The following is an 11,660-nucleotide window of genomic DNA, read 5'->3' on the forward strand; positions in this document are numbered from 1 at the left end:
TGCAAAAGGCAGTGAAGAGGGCAAATGGAATGTTGGCCTTTGTTACAAGGGGAATTGAATACAAGAGCAAGGATGTTCTTTTGCATTTGTACAGGGCCCTGGTGAGACCACACTTGGAATATTGTGTACAGTTTTGGTCTTCAGGTTTAAGGAAGGACATTCTGGCAATTGAGGAAGTGCAGCGTAGATTCACTAGGTTGATTCCTGGGATGGCAGGGCTGTCTTACGCAGAGAGATTGGAGAGATTGGGCTTGTACACGCTGGAATTGAGGAGATTGAGAGGGGATCTGATTGAAACGTTGAAGATAATTAAAGGATTTGATAGGATTGAGGCAGGAAATGTGTTCCAGATGTTGGGAGAGTCCAGTACCAGAGGGCATGGATTGAGAATAAGAGGTCAGTTATTTAAAACAGAGTTGAGGAAGAGCTTCTTCTCCCAGAGAGTTGTGCAGGTGCAGAATGCACTGCCTCGGAAGACGGTGGAGGCCAATTCTCTGGATGCTTTCAAGAAGGAGCTGGATAGATATCTGATGGATAGGAGAATCAAGGGATATGGGGACAAGGCAGGGACTGGGTATTGATAGTGAATAATCAGCCATGATCTCAGAATGGCGGTGCAGACTCGAGGGGCCGAATGGTCTACTTCTGCACCTATTGTCTCTTGTCTATTGTCTATAATGATAGATTTGAATCCGCATCTACCATTGACGCTGGCAGTTCCTTCCAAACTCCAAGACCCTCTTAGCGAGTCAGCTTTAGCACACACTCCTTTTGCATATTTCAACTTTCACCTTACACCTATGAAGTAGTTTTAGATTCATTCAGAGAATTGGGAAAATTTGCGAACAATCACCCTTTTCGTAATTCTCACAAATGTGTTACTTCTGTAATATCTCCATTCATTTCCATGCCGCAAAGGGATACATTCCAGTTAAAGAGTTTCGTCTAACTCATGTCCTCAGTTCCCGAACTCCTGCTTTCAAATTATCGCTGCACACTTTGAAGCTTATTGACATTTTAAAGCTGCTTGTAGTTGCCAGGAGCAGCTCACGATATTCTATCTGTGGCTGCAATAACGTGTTGTACAGCTTCACCCTAACGTCCCAACTCCTTCATTCAGTGAAGTGATTGCAAAGGTCAATATGATTAGAGCTCAATACAAACTGAACTGCCTGTGACGCTGCTTACCTTCTGCACCTTAAATTCTACCCATTCAATGTGCTTCTTCACCTATTGTATCTATCCTCACAAAACAGACGAACTTATACTTGTCTCTAATAAATTCCATCGGCCATATTCCAACACATTTTCTAGCCAGTCAACATCAAACTGCAAACTTGGATGGAGTTCCTCGCTGTAACAGCGCCCCAACCTAGGGTTCATCGGAATTTTTTTCACTGATTTTGTTTTCTACATCGACATCAAAGATACATCTAAAATACATGATAAATTACAACGGGTTGGACACCAATCCCTGCGCGACACCTGTTACATTCAAAGAATCAACCATCCCCTCGCTGCTAATCCAGAAGAGAACGTTCAACAATCCGTTCACAAGCCGCAGATAAAGTCGGTGGCGCGTAACTTTTTATTATGAAATGTCCCTAGAATATTGCTCTCGATCTCGTTTGTATGCTTGGAAGAACATACGTACAGCGTATTTTAATTTGAAACATGTCATCTGTTAATTACAGTGACTTTCATCATTCAAATGACTGGAAATGACAACAACAAGAAAAAAATGTCTTATCTCCCACTTCAATAACGTGTACTCCATTTCAGTTGCCGAGCTGATGCCCCGACCCCAACTTTGGAAGAGAATGTGCTCCGCCGAGGTGAGAAAATAAATCTACTGGAAGGTGATCGTCCATGTTCATTGTTCAGGATGATTGTCTATGTTAGATACAAACTCTAATCAGAAATTGCCCCATTTCAACAGCTGAAGCCAGAATTGATATTGTCAATGTTCATATTATCATGGTTTAAAAGTTAGTAACTTGTAACGTCCCTTGGGGATACTTATTCATGGCACTATGACAGAGGGAAAAAAAACAATTTAATATATGCATTTGTGTAGCTCTTTCTAACAGGTAAGTTGACCGCTCGCCCCGAACCTCCCGAACACACAGGCAGACATACTTTATTGATCCCGAGTGGAAATTGTGTTCATCTCCATTAAGTGACCTGACAAACCATACTCACATGCTTGAGGTGTGGCGCGGTTTTCTGTATCTTCATTTATATCAGATAGTAATCACCACTATTTTACGAGTTCCAGTGTTTTGATTTTACCTCAGAATTCCTCTTACTATGACTGGACTCAACAAAATGATTACAAAGAAACAGTTGTTAATTTGTCTTTCATTCTGGGGAACTCACCCTTCCGCATCAAAACTGTAAAAACTTCCTTCATGTCGTTATTTGCCAGCTCACGAGCATATCCGGTCCTTCTTTCGTCTCCAGTGGGAACTTACGACGACTCACATCCCCTACCCGACACCCTCTGTGTTCTCCGCTTTCTGCAGGTATTGCTTTCCACATCACTCTACTGCCCACTACTCTTCCCACTAATCCTCTTCCTATAAACTATCCCTGCAAGCGTTACAAGTGTCACACCTTCATTAACACTTGCTCCCTCATATATACTATGGGAGACAATCTGCCTTTCCAGTCCAGACGGTTATATTAGTTTCTCAGGCTGTGGCACCTCCACATTGGTGAGACCCACCGTAGATTGGGATACAGAATTGTGGAACACCATCGCTTCCCATGCACCCTCTAAAATCCATACGTTTTGCATTATCGAATAAATGTGGAAAGAATTCCCAGTGTTCCTATCCAAATAGATCTGCCGACGGTCTATAAAGATGGTACCAGTGAATCCCGGTTTGATTGGCAAATTGAGTTTCAAATGTCTTGCAACAGGACGCAAAGATTCACGATGCAGACCTCCTCTGTAAACTCGACATTTAAAATATAATACTTTCTGTCTACACATGACAGGGAACAAGTCTAGGAAGGAATATTCCCCACTTAGCTGGACAACAAACCTTTAACAATTCACAGGAGTATTGACACCAATGAACCGTGCTTCAACATATTTCACTCTGTAGTGTATACGGTGCTCTGTGCCAGTCTAGGCAGGAACTTCAACGACTGCAGCAATGACCATAGTTGCAGTGAAACTCCCCAACTCAGAGTTTCCGGTTGAAGCAGAGACCTGTTTTGTCGAAAAGTAAATCTCCGTCCGTCACTGTTCTTCTCTACCTCTTTCCATTCGCTACTTGAAAGACTGCAATCGACAAAAGAGCAGTTAATCATTATCATCTGAGGAACAACTACAGACAGATAATAAATGATGCTTTGCTAGCAACGAGGACATCGCAGAAATAAACAAAGCCATTGCGAGTGTGGATTTATTAATCAATTAACACGATGTATTAATTAATGACGCCGTTGTAAATAAAGTGGCGGAGTCGGTCGTGAGGTGAATTGCTGTCGTAACAAAGGACAACTGTTCACAAGTTAGGGATAAAAAGCAATTCACAAGAAAGGGTTAGTCAAATTGTGAGACTGGCCCAGGCAGCCTCACAAATGGTATTCCGAGTGTGAGAATGTAACGCGTGTTATCCGGTATGAGATAGTCTCACATGAGCTGAGAACGCATAGATATCAGCTCAACAATGGCTACAGAGAGGTTAGACATCCTACAGTGACCCTAGGGCCGCAAATCGATACAAGGTCCAGGATAGATAAAGAAATGAAACTGTGAACCAAGGGCTGAACACGTGTAGGCGACCCACAAGGGATAAAGCGTGGTGAGTCCCTTTCAACAAAAAGCCAAAGGCTGCTCGTCGGATCCACAATCAGAGGGGTAAGATCAGAAGAGTGTCATGGAAAGGTGAGATTGAAGACATCCTTTGGTCTGCGCATGTTTAAACTGGTGAAGAAGTGGAACAGTAGAAGACACTGAATAAGGAAATGTTACAGAGATAGTCATGGGATCATAGATAATTACTACGTTGAAATAGGCTGCTCCGTCCATTTATGTAATCCTGCTGTGATCTTCTGACTCCTCAAATTTCACTGCACTATCCTCCCGTCCCTCATTAAAGTACTACACAACCTTCACTGCAATGACCCTTGAGTGAATAAGTTTTACCGCAAAAAAGTCTTCCATATTGCATCTTTCACGCCATACCTAGGAACGTCAGTTGTAGATTAATTCTTTGCATGGGGAAAATCTGCGGGCATTCACCCTGTTTATCACTCACATAATGTTGTATACCTGTGTGAGATCTCCACTCATTTTCCTCTGTCTGGTGAATAAATTCCTAACATATCCAAACATTCCTATTCCTAACATTTCCCTCGAATCCTTGTCCTGAGTCTGCGGAATCTTCCTTTCTAATTTTCACTGCGCACTTTGAAGTTTTTCGACATTTCACAATTGTAGGTATCTGGCCAGAACAGCACACGATTTTCTATCTACGGCCTCACCAAAGTGTTGTACAACTTCCAAATAACGTCCCAACTCCTGTACGTTTATTGTGTAGGCCACTGTGATTAGAGTTCAAATCAAGCCGATCTGCCTGAACGCCTTATTCCCAGGTCTCTTTTTAAATACTGCACATTAAATTCCACCTATTCAATAACTGCTTCTTAACCTGTTGTATCTTTCCTCACAACGCAGACCACCTCACACTTTTCTGAATTAAATTCTATTTGCCATTTGTCAACTCATTTCCCAGCCAAGTTACAAGCTTGGATGGAGTTCTCGTCTGCAATTCTTCTCATGTAGTCTTCTACATCGACATCTAAATTACAAAAAAATATAAGACAAATAACAACGGACAAAATACCTGTCCCTGCAGTAGACATGCCTACGTCAAAGAATCAAACATCAACTCTCCGTTAATCCAAAAAAAGAACGTTCATCATTCCGTCCACAGCCCGCAGCTAAACCCGTGTGGCCGCGTATTTTTTTTTTATTTTCAAAGGGCCCAAGAATATTGTGGTCCAGCTCTTTTATATGCCGAGAAGAACGTACGTACAGAATATTACATTGTGAAACATGTCATCAGCTGATACTGTGACTTCCATCATTCAAATGATTTAAAAAGACTAGAACGAACGAAAGAAAAAACTGATCCTAAGTCTCCCTTCAATAACTCGTTCTCCATTTCACCCGCCGAGCTGATGTCCTGCCCTCACTGTCAGAAATGAACGTGCTCCTCTGATGTGACAAAATAAATTTATTGAAAGTTGATTGTCGATGTTAATTGTTCAAGATGGTAGCCTATGTTAGAAGCAACAATGATCAGATAGCGTCACATTTCAGCAGCTGAAGCCAGGTGTCTTGGAAATTAAGTTGGCAACGTTCATATTTTGTTTAAAGTTAATAACGCAACAGCCCGTGGGAATACGAATTTCTGGCACGGCGACAGACTATTATATGTCAGTGTTTGTGTAGCTGGTTGTTCCTAATGCGACTCATGTGATATCCACACTAATTGCCTCAGTGGAATTGTTCTGAATTGTATATAAACCTGTAAAACCGATCACCGGTCTTTATGACCATTTGAAACGTTCCGTACACCTGAACGCTGCTTCAGACGAAATATGGGATATCCAGCGATTTACTACATCGCGGGCGTTTTCTATCCTGCAATTGTCGCGATAGGTGTCCCTGGTAAGATACTGAAGCTGGTCACTCTATGTATAATGCCAACATCTTGCCTTTCTTCCGCTGCCCTGCTCGGAATTTTACTCAGAACAAATGATACCCTCGTCTGAAATGTGCTTACGGAATTGAATATCCAAGCATATCATTGTTTATTTTTATTCAGTTTCCATATACTTGCGATGTGATGTTTTTATTTTCTTTTGTCAACTACGTTGGTGTCGATAATGCAATAATTTGTTTTATCTCGCTCGGATTTCAGAAGAGACAATGGTTCTTTTTCCAGATCGGCAGCTTTTTCAAATGACTGGCCAGTCGAATATCGACACACATGTTTGTTCTTCCATAAATTACTACATTTAAACTTCATTAATTTCTCTGCAAACAATCCCTTCAGCAGTTTCACATCTGATAATGGAAATGGCATTGCTCGAGGTGATATTTACTTGGGCGATCGACCCCTCACGGGTAGGTGAGTCATGGAAATCAGATGCCTCGTTCAAAACTGTCGGCCGATCGCCAGTCCATTGTACTGCTCCAGCCGGAATGCACCGATGGAGCCAGCACATTTTGAATTTCTGCTTTTCACTTTCAAAAAATATGCCCCACATACAATTGGAAGAATCGTGGGCATTCATGCAGTTGCAGTTAACAATAATTCTGTTCTGTTCTTCAAATTTCGTCTAGTTAATTTAACGGCGATTGTGATCCTATCTCGGGGAAAATGCGGACTCTCCAAATGCATCACCCGTTACCTGGTTGGAATGGCAACAGCGGATCTGATGGTGGTTATATTTGTCGCTTTAGTGGATCAAACCAACAATATCTACATTTATTCTAGATCCCTGCTCATTACTCCTGTATGCGCTATAACAATTGTATTTAGGTTTGTAACAATGGACTCTTCTGTTTGGTTTACCGTCAGTTTTACTTTCGATCGTTTCATCGCAATATGTTGTCGAAAACTGCGGGAACGATACTGCACTGACAGAACAGCAACGGTGGTTATGGTAACCGTGGTTATAGTAAGCTGTGCAAGAGGTATCCCGTTTTACTTTGCTCTTGAACCTTACATCATAATTGACAACGTGCCGTGGCGTTGCACCGTCACACATGAATACGCTACTTTACCTGTGTGGAAAGGTCTCGAATTGTTGGACAGCATTTTATCACCGTTGCTACCAATAGGATTAATTCTAGTGTTCAATGGGTTGACAGTAAGACATATTATTGCGGCAAATAAAGTCCGCAGAGGGCTTCGGAACAGCAGTGAAAATCAGAAGGATACCGAGTTGGAAAAGCGCAGAAAATCGATGATTTTGTTGTTTGCTATATCAGCTAATTTCATATTATTTTCAATGCCCTATGTAGTTCATTCTCTGAAATGGCAAGTGGAAAATTTCTTTTACCTGGACAGATATTTCAGTACACCGGTATATATTCTACAGCAATTTGGGTTCATGTTGCAAATTCTCAGTATGTGCACCAATACTTGTATCTATACACTGACACAGAGGAAATTCAGAAAGGAGCTGAAGACTGCAATTAAGTATGTGTTCACTTTAAATGGCCATCTGTGTAGATAAGCTCATGTCCAATTGCGTAGTTTTCAAATAAAACAGTTTTTAAAATGAGTAGTATCGTAAATATGTCATAAATGCAAACAGGCATGTGCCTTGAGATCCTTCTATCGCAAAGTCCACAGAGGATTGCACACTTCCCCTAGAGTTCAGGTGGGAAACTAGGCAAATGGTCAGGGAGCTGGAGTAATTGATACAGTATTTGAACAAATTCCAAACTATCGCAGTGACTTGACAAACACCAGGGGCAATAGACAATAGACAATAGGTGCAGAAGTAGACCATTCGGCCCCTCGAGTCTGCACCGCCTTTCTGAGATCATGGCTGATCATTCACTATCAATACCCAGTCCCTGCCTTGTCCCCATATCCCTTGATTCCCCTATCCATCAGATATCTATCTAGCTCCTTCTTGAAAGCATCCAGAGAATTGGCCTCCACCTCCTTCCGAGGTAGTGCATTCCACACCTGCACAACTCTCTGGGAGAAGAAGCTCTTTCTCAACTCTGTTTTAAATAACTGACCTCTTATTCTCAATCCATTCCCTCTGTTACTGGACTTTCCCAACATCTGGAACATATTTCCTGCCTAAATCCTATCAAATCCTTTAATTATCTTAAACGTTTCAATCAGATCCCCTCTCAATCTCCTCAATTCCAGCGTGTACAAGCCCAATCTCTCCAATCTCTCTGCGTAAGACAGCCCTGCCATCCCAGGAATCAACCTACTGAATCTACGCTGCACTTCCTCAATTGCCAGAATGTCCTTCCTTAAACCTGGAGACCAAAACTGTACACAATATTCCAGGTGTGGTCTCACCAGGGCCCTGTACAAATGCAAAAGGACATCCTTGTTCTTGTATTCAATTCCCCTTGTAACAAAGGCCAACATTCCATTTGCCCTCTTCACTGCCTGTTGCACTTGCTCACTCACCTTCATTGACTGGTGAACTAGGACTCCTAGGTCTTTTTGTATTTCTCCCTTACCTAACTCTACACCGTTCAGACAATACTCTGCCCTCTTGTTCCTGCTTCCAAAGTGGATAACGTCACATTTATTTACATTGAATGACATCTGCCAAGTATCTGCCCACTCACTCAGCCTATCCAAGTCTCCCTGTATTCTCCTAACGTCCTCTTCGCATGTCACACTGCCAGCCAGTTTAGTATCGTCAGCAAACTTGCTGATATAGTTTTCAATGCCCTCATCTAAATCATTGACATAAATCGTAAAGAGCTGTGGTCCAAATACAGAGCCCTGTGGTACCCCACTAGTCACCTCCAGCCAGTCCGAGAAACACCCATTCACTGCTACCCTTTGCTTTTTATCTGCCAACCAGTTTTCTATCCATGTTGAAACCCTGCCCCCAAAGCCATGAGCTCTGATTTTACTCACCAATCTCCTATGTGGCACCTTATCGAATGCCTTCTGAAAATCTAGGTACACAACATCCACTGGCTTACCCTCGTCTAACGGAATGTCTTATGGACTTTTCAGGGTTCAGATGTTTCAATATGGAAATCGTCGGTTGAGATAGCGTAAAGGAAGCTCCTTTGAATAACAGGGGGATTTTGATGCCATCACAACTGAAGAAATGGAGGACACTGTAGTGGGATTGCACGTTAATAGACTGTGAGTAGAAATCAGAAGTAGGAGGGGAAGAAACACTCGTTTGAGAATATTCTGTCCAGAGCTCCCATCACCAAATCGAAAACAACAGACCGAGACAGTGACATGTGACAAAATTTGCCATCAGCATCAGGGATGAAGCCTGGGCATGTCTAGTCTGAACTGCATTGATACCACCCTGTCGTCCGTCCCACATGATTGTGTAGTCTTCATCCAATTAGGTGACCACTGCGCCAGTTTGCTTACAATATTATTTTAGTTCTTACATGAAGGCAGATGCTCGTCTTTGTTAAAATTATTTTTCTCAAGTTTTATTTCAGCAGGTGGTCCTAACAGCCATTGGAGCGGCACATTCAGTCCCACGACCACTGCGAATGCAGTGTTCTGCTGCCTCCAATCTTTCCGGGTAACCCAAAAGGAAACACATTTAGTGCTCATTGATGCGGGTTTCCACGGTGCGACCCGTCTGCCTGAAATATGCTGCTATGCATTCACGAACAGTATTACATATTACATATTACAGGGCCAATAGTACGATCGCATCTAAACCATAGTTTCCAGTGGAACGCTGCAACTCATAACCAGCTCTTCACGATTTTAGCAGCATCCTTTGGTATTCTCCAAATGAGGCAAACACCCAATACACCAATTTCAAATTCCCAATTCAAGTACACGCGAATTTGTCTTAATATCAGTTTATCTTTGAACAGTGGGTTCATCATGCCCAGAATAAATACACTCATATCTCGATCCCTTTAACCTTTATTTCACATGGACTGTGTGGAATCCACGTCTCCCTCTGAAATCACCAGCAATGCAGCAAAGAAAAAAAAAATAAATAAATAGATAGATAGATAGATAGATAGATAGATAGATAGATAGATAGATAGATAGATAAATGAATGAATGAATGAATGAATGAATGAATGAATGAATGAATGAATGAATGAATGAATGAATGAATAAATGAATAAATAAATAAATGAATAAATGAATAAATGAATAAATAAATAAATAAATAAATAAATAAATAAATAAATAAATAAATAAATAAATAAATAAATAAATAAATAAATAAATAAATAAATAAATAAATAGATGGATACACAGGTAAGACAAAACAAAAATCTGAACTTGGACGTTTATTCCTTCAAATCTGCGACAGGTAACTGGCGTACACTGACAAAAATGTTAATTCCTACCACATATTCTAAAAGGGAAACCTGGAGTGGGTGGTTGCGGACCCAATGCACTATGTCTTTGTACAGTTTCGCAAATAAAGTAGCCTCTGAAATTCAAATTTATTTCTCCCAAGGAAGCAGACATTTGCAGTTAGATCTTATTGTGAACACATTCAAACATTGTTTAATTCAAACATTGTTTCTATATAATCCTAGCAATTACGCGACTGCCTTCCGCTCATTCACGCACGAATTACCTGGCTTTGTCTTTCAACTGAACTCACAAATTTCCAGTTCGTATGCAAAATTGTATATTCTGAATGCATTGACGCCTCAAGATAGCGCAGGACACGTCATATGTGTAAGTGTAGAAGTTCGCAAATAATCTGTAACTAGAATTATACAACACTTAAGAAATCCTTTTGAGTCCAAATCAAAGGGACGCTGGAAGTTATGTCTCATCCGCAAGTTGATATTCAGCAATTTAAAAATGACGTCACCGTGTCAGGAAATCCCCGCCGACTTCCACGCGTTCACACCTTCTATCTCTAATTAAGGATATAGTATCAGGTTTAAATAATTTATAATTAAAATAATTTGAAATAATTTGGAATATTTTTAAATAATTTATCATCATTGAAATAACAGATTTGAACGCTGAACTGGGACCTTTATTGTCTACTACTGATTTTACTTGTTTTTAGTTGTCTTTACGGAACTATTCTCTTTACTAACGGAGTTAAGGTATATTCCTTTATCGTGATACGTCTCTTTAAAATCTGAAACTTAAACGTTGAAGTAATGAATGCTACAACCATTCATTTTAATAAGTATTCATGCTTCGCTATGTGTAAGAACGGAAGGATCAAACAGTACCAATGACTTTCTAAATCGTCGGTGCTGCGAGAATCTAAAATATATGTGACCTCCAGCTCCAAATCCTTTCGATTTAATGCTTATTTACTGTAGCCCTTTTAACACCATTCATAGAACTGACGTAAATGCAGTTGTGTGTTTGCCGCTCGTCTGGTTACATGTACGTCTAGCGGTATCGTCTGTTAACACCCAGAAGTAACTTAACGGATTCTTTAATTATTTATTGGCTTCCCTAACTTTGTATTTTCAGCAAAGTCGAGTGTTGAGTTTGTGATTTGCTTTATACGGTTGCTATGAGTTATGGCCTTATGATATTTTCGCATCGAAACACAGTCATGTCCTCTGCGGCACCCAGACCGTGTAATACTCTCTGGTGATTAGTTGCTTGTAACAGCTGTCTATGATCATCCACAGGCACCAATGTCCCAGAGTACTGTTCAATATATCTCCGGTGCTGAAGCAGAAAGGATTATATTCCTGCCCCTATTTCCTTACCTTGTGATTTCTCACTGGTCGCAAATTGGGAAGAGATGTGATTATTCACACTGACAGTAATACAGGGTAATACAGGGTTCTTCCCTTGGTATGTTGGCTGGAGATGTTTGGAAGTTGACTGCCTGCCATCGTCATAACCCAACGGAGCTGCATCACTACGTCCATCACTAGCGTCCCCTCCTATTTCAGATCCAAAAACCTATATTTTTTCACTCTG

This window comes from Hypanus sabinus, unplaced genomic scaffold (genome assembly GCF_030144855.1).
Source record: "Hypanus sabinus isolate sHypSab1 unplaced genomic scaffold, sHypSab1.hap1 scaffold_750, whole genome shotgun sequence".
In the NCBI taxonomy this organism is placed as follows: Eukaryota; Metazoa; Chordata; class Chondrichthyes; order Myliobatiformes; family Dasyatidae; genus Hypanus; species Hypanus sabinus.